A 10,527-nucleotide genomic window follows, 5' to 3' on the forward strand; every position below is an offset into this window, starting at 1 on the left:
ATACAGAATTGTAAGTCCTTATATTAGGGAGATAATACGATATTTACAGATGTGGGTGTGGTTTATTTCACTAATAAGTATATCTTCAAGGGGCATACACTTAGAGTTTCAGATCTTGAACATGCTGTCACAGGTAGTGAAAAGGTAAGAAAGGATCTCTTAAAAACAACTAAGATGCAGGAACAAATAATATATCACCTGCAAGATGATGCAAAGATGAACAATAGGAGACTAATAGGCATCAATGAGAAAGAAGGATTCAAGAAAAATGATATAAAAAGAATATGGGCAGAAATAGTAGCAGAAAACTTCCCAAATGTAAGGAAGCAAACTGACATTCAGTAACTGAAGCATACAGAACTCCAGATAACTTCAACTCAATTAAAAGCACGCTGAGACATATAATAGTCAAGATCCCAGAAATCCAGCAGAAGAATAATATACTGAAAGCCACTAGAGAAAATAAACAGATCACATTTAATGGAAAACCCATCAGAATAATGGCCAACTTCTCTTCAAAAACCATGAAGGCAAGAGCATGGAGAAAAGTACTTCAAGTCCTCTATGAAAACAAATTCCAGCCCACACTACTATACCCTGCAAAACTTTCTTTCAAGTTTGATGGAGAAGTGAAATGCTTCCATGACAAAGAAAAACTAAAGAATTTCAGCATTACAAAGCCAACCCTACACAGAATACTAAAAGATATTCTAGAGAGGGAACCAAATGATCAGAACTCCATGAATGAGATCAGAAGGAACCCAATGATTACGGCAAAGAATTAAACACAAGAGAAAAAGGAGTAAACAACAGCAGGCAAATAACATGTCGAGCATAAATCAATACATTTCAATTAAAACCATCAATGTAAATGGACTCAATTCACCCATTGAAAGAAATAGACTGGCACAGTGGATTAGGAAACAAAATCCAACAATATGATATATATAAGAAATACACTTAACTCATAAAGAAATTCATAGACTGAAAGTCAAAGGATGAAAACAATACCACATGCTCCGTGGGGCACCTCAGAAGAAAAACACGGGTAGCAATTCGGTTCTCACACAGTCTCACCTTTAAACCAACAATGATCAAACAAAACAAAGAAGGCCACTATATACTGGTTAGGGGAAAGATTCAAGAGGGGAAAGATTCAAGATGTAACACTCATAAATGTATATGCACCAAACATAGGAGCACACAACTATATAAAACGAATCTTAATGGACATGAAAAATCTAACTTCCATTATCACAATCTTAACAGGAGATCATAACACCTCCTTATCTCAAAAAGATAGGTCAACCAGACAAAAATTAGCAAAGAAGTAGCAGAACTGAACCAGAGCTTGGAACAAATGGAGTTGGGTGGACATATACAGAGTATTCCACCCAACCAAGCTGAATACACATTTTTTTCAGCTGCACATGGGTCATCTTCTAAAATAGACCACATACTAGTCCATAGGCCATTCTTAAGTATATGCAAGAAAACAGAAATTATCCCATGCATATTATCCAACCACAGTGCAGTGAAACTGGAAATAAATGACAAAAGAAACAAGAAAAAACCCCTAAATACATGGAAATTAAACAACACCCTACTCAGCCACCAATGGGTCACAGATGAAATTAAACAAGAAATTCAACAATATCTACAATTCAATGAAAATTCAAACACGACTTATCGGAATTTATAGGATGTGATTAAAGCAGTTCTCAGAGGAAATTTATAGCTCCTAACTCACACATTAGGAAACAGAACAGGAACAAATAAATACCCTAATGATACACCTCCATCATCTAGAAAAGAAAGAACAAACCAAACCCAGAGCCTAAAGACAGGAAGAAATCATAAAAATTGGAGCAGTAATTAATTTAATTCAGATAAAACAATTCAAAGAATTAACAAATCAAAAAGGTGGTTCTTTGAAAGATTAAATAAAATTGATAAGCCCCTAGCTAACCTCATCAAAAAGAGGAAAGAAAAAAATCAAATACAAACAATAAGGAATCAAAGGCGTGTAACTGCCCCCGATGCAGTGGAAATTCAGAAGATTGTCAATAGCTAATTTGAGAACATTTTCTCTCAGAGAATAGAAGACACAGAAGAAATGAACAGATTCCTAAAAAGGTACAAATTACAAAAACTGAATCAAGAATATATAACTACTCTCAATAACCTATAACAGCCAAAACCAGGGAAACACCAAAACCAGGGAAAGACACAACTTAAAAAGAGAACTACAGGCCAGTCTCCCTCATGAAAATAGATGCAAAAATCCTCAATAAAATCCTAGCATAGAATACAGCAAATCAACAAAGAAGATTATACACCGTGACCAGGTAGGATTTGGCAAAGGGATGTAAGGATGGTGTAATATATGGAAATCTATAAATGTAATACAATATATCAATAGAGTGAAAACTAAAAAGCACATGATCATCTACTTGATGCAGAAAATGCTTTTGACTGAAATCCAACACTCATTCATGTTCAAAGTCCTACAGGAAATTGGAATAGAAGGCCTCTATTGCAATCTGACAAAAGCCATTTATGAAAACACAATGACTACCATAATTCTAAATGGGGAAAAATTTAAATCATCTGGTACAAGACAAGGATGTCCTCTATTACAACACCTATTCAATATAGTTCTGGAATCTTTAGCTATAGCCATTAGACAAGACAGAGAAATAAAAGTAATAAGGATAGGTAAATAAGAAGTTAAATTATCATTATTTGCAGATGACATGATACTTTACTTGGAAGACCCAAAAAACTCCACGAAGAAGATACTAGAAATAATACACAAATTCAGTAGCATAGCAGGATACAAAGTCAATACCCAAAAGTCAATAGCATTCCTCTACACAGATAACAAACACACTGAGAGGGAAATTAGAGAATCAATACCCTTAACAATAGCACTGAGAAAAATGAAATGCCTTGGTATTAACCTAACTAAAGAAGTCAAAGATCTTTTCAATGAAAATTACAGTACTCTTAAAAAAGAGATTGTAGAGGATTTCAGAAAATGGAAAGATATTCCCTTCTCCTGGATAGGAAGAACCAACATTGGCAAGATGGCCATATTCCCAAAATTGCTGTACAGATTTAATGCAATCCTTATTAAACTGTCAACAACATACCTCCCACACATAGAGAAATCGTTCCTAAAATTTACTTGGAATGAGAAAAGACCTAGAATAAAAAAGGCAATCCTGGCAACAGAGACAAGGCAGGAGGCATTATAATTCCTAACTTTCAATTATACTACAAGGCTACTGTGAGAAAATCAGCATGGTATTGGCAACGAAATAGAGCTGAGGATGAATGGAATGGGTTAGAAGATGCAGAAACCTCTACGAACACACTCAGCCACCTGATCTTCGCCAAAGGGGCCAAACATGCACACTGGAAGAAAGACAGCCTCTTCAACAAATGGTGCTTGGAAAACTGGCTCTCTCCATGCTGAAAACTCAGTCTTGACACCATGCCCCAAGCTAAAGTCAAAATGGATTAAAAATCAAACATTAAAACAGAAACACTAAATCTCCTGGAAGAGAAAGTAGGAGGAACTCTTGCAGACATAGGGGTAGGCAAAGAGTTCACGAACAAAAGTCCAATTGCATGGGTAATACTTGGAAGAATTAATGACTAGACCCTCCTCTTGAGAAATTTTTGCATGTAAAAAGAAATTACCAACAAAGTGAAGAGACAACCGACAAATTTGGAAAGAATCTTAACTAATAAGCATTCAGACAAAAGTTTGCTTTCTAGAATTTATAAAGAAGTAAAAAACATTAGGACCCCAAAATATAAAGACCCAATCCAGAAATGGGCATCTGAGGTGAATACAGACTTCTCTGAGGTTGAAATTAAAGAAGCGAATAAATATATGAAAATATGCTCCACATCACTAGCAATCCATGAAATCTAAATTAAAACAATACTGAGATACCATCTCTCCTCACAAAGAATGGCTATCATAAACAAATCAACTAACAACAAATGTTTGAGAGGCTGTGGGGAAAAAAGAACCCTTCTCCACTGCTTGTGGGAATGTAGACTGCTGCAACCATTATGGAAATCAGTATGGAGACTCTTTTAAAAAGTAGTAGTGGAAATCCTGTTCAAAGCAGCTATCCACCTACTGGAAGTTTTCCCGGAAGAACTGAAAACATCATATCATAGTGATGTATGTGTACCTATGTTTACAGCAGCACAATTTGTGATAGCCAAATCTCGGAAACAACCAAAATGCCTGTCACTTGAGGAATAGATGAAAACGATGTGGTATTTTTATACAATGGAGTATTACTCAGTTATATAGAATGATAAACTAGAAGCCTGCATATTTAAGTGAATGCCACTTGAACATATAAGCAAAATAAACCAGGCCTACATGTGTAAATATTGTATAGTCTCTCCAGTATAAGATCTGAAAAGAAGAAATACAAATAGAAAGGGAAAACACAATTGAAAGCGAGAAATTGAGGATTACACAATGAAAAGAAGGCAAGGAGAAAAGCTAGGAAATATGACAGGGGCAAAACCACACATTTATATGCACAAGCTAGGTAAGGCAATGATCCTGAAAACTATCAGCAAGTTGTTGAAACTAGCAGTTACTTAGTGGGATTCTCACCCTGACAAACTCTATATGCTGTGAACTGAGTGACTGCACTGAAGATAGCAATGTGTAATAGTGGGGTCATGCTTGAAATGCCTGTCATTCTGGTCTTCTAAATATGTACTGCTTGTCATGACATATCAATTATGGTCAGATTGTATCTCAAGTAAAGGTTTTTTTTTTTAAAAAAAAGGGTAATATGTGGAAAAAAAAGAAAAAAAAGTCATAGGATTGTCCTGCTACTATGATGTATATGGTTAGATTTCTAAATTTTTGTGTAAAAATATCTAAATGTTTGTACATATTTTAATTATTTTGTTTTTAATTCATTTTTATATTCTGTGGAGACTTAAAGTTTAACATATCAATATTTGATGAAAAATACATGTTTCATCTTATATGTAAGATGTTTGATATTCAGACAGATAGTGAGATTGAACCCAACTGCATATGTTGTAGGGTAATAATAAGCTTTTCTTCTGGAGGGTTAACAACCTAAGTTTCCAGACCAAAAATTAGAGAAAAAGAAGGGCTGCAAAAACAGCCAACATTTTAGCCCTAGCCTGTCAAGGTCAGTGAGGACTCAGGACATAGAAGAACCTATACTGTAACATCATGTAACTCAGTTGTGTCTCAAATTTTCTGATCAAGGAGATTATGGGGCCACAGAGGAATGTGATCAATGATGTAGTGTGTGCCCAAAGAGGGTCACATGGAGAGAAAACATTTTATCAGGCTCTCACAGACAGCAAATTGGTCAAGCAATGGCTGTGACTCATCCACATGTCTGACACTGACAAAGGATCTACAAAATGAGGTACATGGATTCGGGATAAGTCCTGAGGGGACTTGACTGACCTTGTCAGATCCAAAAGTTGCATTTCTTGATATATATGTCTTGCTTTATCTTGGTCTTAACTCTCCAGTAGATATGTGTAGAAACAAGGTATGAAGTCATGTTATTATGCAGAGCTGTGCAAGGCTCAAGTTAAGAGATTCAGACATTGCCAGTCCTGTGGATGACCCAGTACTATTGTGGACTACTGGACTATATCAGAATATTTTGCTGAATTCTTGCACCTACAATATTTGGACGGGAATGGAATACCCATCTCTGACAAAACTAAACATAAAAAGGTGATATAAATGAAGGACAATTCTGTATCTGTATATACAAAATTGTTAAGATAGATATATAGCCACTTTCTCTTAATACAATAAGAAAAAAGATTTGTACAAATAGTGTTTGGACAGGATATCATGTTGGCATCTTGAGCTATGAATGACTACTACAAACACAACAATATGCAATGTATTAATTTATGTAACTCTCCTTGGACCAACCTGTTTTGAAACTGTCTCTTTGCAATTTTATTCTCAATAAAATTAATAAAAAATCAAAATAATAACATTATAATCTTATGAAAAGTGCAGAATTATTGAACAGACTATTTGAAAAAAGAAATATATATATCTTAATTGTAATGCCAATACTGTATCTTTTTAATAGGGCATCAATGAGGTCATTTCCATTAAGATCAGAATCAAGGCATGGATACTCTCTGTTCTGCTACTTTTCAATAATGTACAAGACGCTAAGCAGGCCAACTACAGCAAGGATTAGCAAACTATGGCCCATGGGCCAAATATAACCTGCTGTGAGTTTTTGTAAATAGTTGTTTTGAAATACAATGATGCTACATGGAGTTGGTGATGCATATGTATAAGTCATAGGCTGAGGAGACTGAGATATTAAGGACTAAAAATTTGAGACCAGCCTAGTCTACACAGTGAGTTCAAGGCCAAACTGAAAAGTAAGACCTTGTTTCAAGAAAAAACAAGAAAGGGGCCAAAGACATAGCTCAGAAGTATAAGCACCTGCCTGCCAAGTGCAAGGTCCTGAGTTTGATCGCCTAGAACAAAAAGAATAAATGAAAGAAATAACAAAAGGAAAAAAAAGAATTAACAAAAGGAAGGAAAGAAAGAAGGAAGAAAAAAAAAAAAAGAAACAGCCGTATCTATTTGTTTATTGTCTGTAGCTTAGTAGAACAGATAAATCATAAGGCCTGCTATTTGGCCCTTCGTAGAAAAATTTGCTACTTCTTCAACTGGAGGCATACAAATTGGTGAAGAATAAACTATCTCTATTTGCAATCAAATAATCTAATTGAAAAGCCCCAGAGAAGCAATGATTAATATTTTTAAAATTCTGTAAGGTAGAGGACATAAAACTGACACATGGAAATAAAAAATATTAGGTCTAGCAAGATAGCTCAGTGGACTAAGTGCCTGCTTAGGCAAGCAAGGGACTAGGGTTCAATCCCCAGCACCACATGCCATGTCAGCCCCACCTCTGGGCATGCTGAGCCAGCCACCTACACTGGGCATGGTGCCATAAACCTGTAATTTCAGTGCTGGGGAGGCTTAAAACAGGACAAGGATTACTAGGAGTCTGAACTGCATGGTGAGACCCTGTACCAAATACATTTAAAAATAAATAAATGTTTGTATTCATGAAAAATAATTGTCATCAGATAGGTGAGGTTTCTTGTGTTCACATCACAAATTAGCAAAATGCAGTTCATTTGATATTAGGGCCTTTTGGCTCTTAAGTGTTATAGTTCTTGGTGGCTCATAGCCATCCTATCAGCTCCTCAGCAGCTAAGGCTTGTTGCCACCTTGGCAGCTATCGTGGAGCACTTCAAGTAGCTTCTGCTGTCTCTCTTAGGCTTTCTGCATGTCTGGAACTCTTCAAAGCCAGCAGCCTCTACAGTTCCCAGCTCTTTTTAGTGTAAGCTAATCAGCACACTGTACCTGAGATAATCAGGAGTAGGCAACAGGACTACTTGACCAAGGCTTTATTGGTATAAAGTTGGCTGCAGCACAGGTTAGTGCAAAGAAAGGATCTCTTCAGGACTAACCCAAAGAATAAGAGAGTGCTACTTATATAAAGGAAGAATGAGCCCCCCCCCCCCACATACAGTTTCCTGCATTTTGCTGACATATTTTGGGAACTTCAGAGTTATGGCGGAGGGGAGATTGTCAATTGGAAGTTGGATGGCACAGTCATCTGGGATATATCTGTTTTAAGCCCCTAGAAGCCAACTTCAAGAGAAGTGGCTGCTTCATTGAGAAGTTCTTGCATTCCATGAAAAATGGTGGAGTTGTAAATGCTATGTCTAGGTGGGCTAGCTATGTTATCCTGGACCTTGGGGTTTAGATGTTTGGGAAATATCAGCAACAGGCCCCATTCCCTCCCTGATCTTTGCCCTATAAAGATGTGATTTCTTGGCTGCTTCTCTGAAAAGTAGCAGCAGTACTTGGGAGAGTGTTGCAGCTATCATTCAAGCTACAGTTCCTGTTATAGGGCCTACAGATTGGCCACCAAAATAACCCCAGAGGAGGCAGGAATGTTCTAGGTGAGCTACCCTAGGCCTCCTTCAAGGTGGTGAGGGTAGGAGCAGGAAGGGGAATGCTAGCTTCCAAATGGTTCAGGCCCCTTTGTTCTGTCAGAGGGAAAGAGCAGGGTAGAGTCTTATATCTTTTCTATCTCAGGAAAGAAACAGTACTAACCAAATCCCCACTTACAATCTGTAATGGTTGATACATTGTGCCAACTTGAGAAGTTTAACTCAACAAGGAGCCAGAGTCCTTTATAAACATCCCAAATTTGGGGATGGGCAGTTTAGCCATGATACAATATAAGGGAGGCAAAGAGGTTTGCTTTCCCCCACCTTTTACTCTTGCTGCTTTTGCTGTCTTCTGCTGCCTTGAAGTGTTGCTCCTGTACCATGCCAAACTTCCATGGAGCCATCTGATTATGGACTGAAACCTCTACAAACTGTGAGTTAAATAAGCCTCTCCTCCATTAAGTTTGGGCATTGGGTATTTTGTCTCAGGAATAAGAGAAAAATAACTAAACAGAATTTAGTACCAGAGAAGTGGAGTCATTGCTGTGACTGTACCTGACCATGTGGTTAAGGAGTCTTTGGGAATGGCTTGTGGGAAGAGTTTGGAAAGGTTTAGAAATATTGCCAGAAAGAGTAATGGTGAAACACCTTAGGCTGTTCTGCATGGGAGATTCTGGTCAGAGTTCAAAAAACCAGAAGGCTGATAGGAATCCTGCCTGTAAAGACCAGGCTCAAATGAGAACTCAAGCAGTTTTTGATAGGACAGCCCAGAGCTGACATCAGCCTCAGGAGTGGGTGATACAAAAAGAACTGTCCACTCTGAATTTTTGCCACTGTGTTCTCTCTTGTATAGTGATATAACCTGACATCATAGGATGAACTACTTTTCCTAATTTTACTTGGCTCAAACTAACTCTGAAGTGCCTATTTCTTTCTTTGCCTCTAATAAAACTTTGCTACTGTTAAAAAAATAATAAATAGGGGCCAGAGGGATGGCTCAGTCGAATAAGTGCTTCCCTGGCAAGCGCAAGGGCCTGAGTTCAATCCCTGGTTCTGCCAAAAAAAATAAATAATAATAAATAAATAATGAATAAATAAATACAAGACTCAGAATGTTTCTGCTGGGAAGAAGGGCTGTACTGGTTGTTGGAGTCCAGATGATATGTGTTTTGGCTTGGCAAAAATTTTGTCTGCATTTTGCTCCTGTCCAGAGATTTGCCTGAGATTGAGATTAAGGGCAGTAAACTAATAAATCTAGCAGAAGAAATTTCAAGGCAGTCTAATGTTGAGGTGGTGTCATAGCTATTATTAAAAGATTTTGGCCATATCTACGTTGACAATCAAAAGCAAAGAGCCCAGCAAGATGATTTAAAAATGTAGATTTGGCCAGAAAGGAAGCTCCAATAAAGCCATGGACTACAAAAATAGAGTTGAGGAGATCTCAACTGCTGAGAATGAAGTGGAGAATAGAAAAGATGACCTGAGGGCATCACAAGAAGCAGCAAAACTTTGTAGCCTCAAAACTGCAAAAGTGAAAGACTTTGCTCTTGCGGAGAAAGCTGAAGAGCATTATGGTCCAGAATGGCGGTGCCTGCAACAGGTTCCAGAATGGCAAAAGCACAGAAAATTTGTCTATTGGAATTGGATTCACAGTACCTAGTGATCCAGGCCCTCAACCCCTACAACCAAGAGAGCAGTAAACCTGCTGACTCCTCCAGGTGGCAGCAGACCTTAGCATCACCCATGTAGTGCTGCTTTTGGTTGCATGCAGAATACAAGAGGTACGTAATTAAAAAGACTTCCGCCCCAATTTTAGAAGGTCTGCAAGGCCAGGCAGTATACTCCTGAGAGGGCAGTATGTGAAGTTTTGAGGGTGAACCCAGAGGTGCAGTAAAGACCCCAGAAGTGTGGAAAAGCCAGGAACATGGATTGTCTAAGGAAACCTGGCAGAAAAAGTAGTGGTGAAACACCTTAGGTTATTCTGTATGGGAGATTCTGGTCATAAGTAGAGAGCAAAGTGGGCCATGAAGCTGTAACCACTAGAAGTAGCATGGAGTGAAGTCACTCAAGCCCTTTGGAGCTTGAGTGTCACAGATGGCTTCAGATGCTGGACATAGAAATAGAGGATTTAATGTTTGCTTTGATGGAGTTTTGCTTTGGTCCCAAATCCTTTGTATTCCTTTGTTTGTAACTTTTAGAGTGAAAATGTTTATTTTATGCCATTGAATGTTGAACATGCCTAACTTTTCATTTACATAGGCGCTTACAGCTAAGAGTTTGCTTTAAATCTTGGAGTAGACTTGGAACTTGGACTTTTCAGCACTCTTGAAACTGCTTATGACTGTGGCAACTCTTGGAGATGGACTAAATGCCTTTTGTATAAGTCTTTGGGGTAGGGGCCAGGGAGATGGCTCAGTGGAATAAGTGCTTCCCTGGCAAGTGCAAGGGTCTGAGTTCAATCCCTGGTCCCACAAAATA

The 10,527-nt window shown here is 37.8% G+C and overlaps 1 pseudogene; it reads right to left on the bottom strand.

Annotated features, from left to right (window-relative positions):
* The window catches only part of LOC101568046, a 17,495-nt pseudogene extending 9,247 nt beyond the window's left edge, over window positions 1–8,248 (bottom strand).
* Between the last annotated feature and the right edge of the window lie 2,279 nt (window positions 8,249–10,527).

Source organism: Octodon degus, unplaced genomic scaffold, assembly GCF_000260255.1.
Source record: "Octodon degus isolate 3935 unplaced genomic scaffold, OctDeg1.0 scaffold00078, whole genome shotgun sequence".
In the NCBI taxonomy this organism is placed as follows: Eukaryota; Metazoa; Chordata; class Mammalia; order Rodentia; family Octodontidae; genus Octodon; species Octodon degus.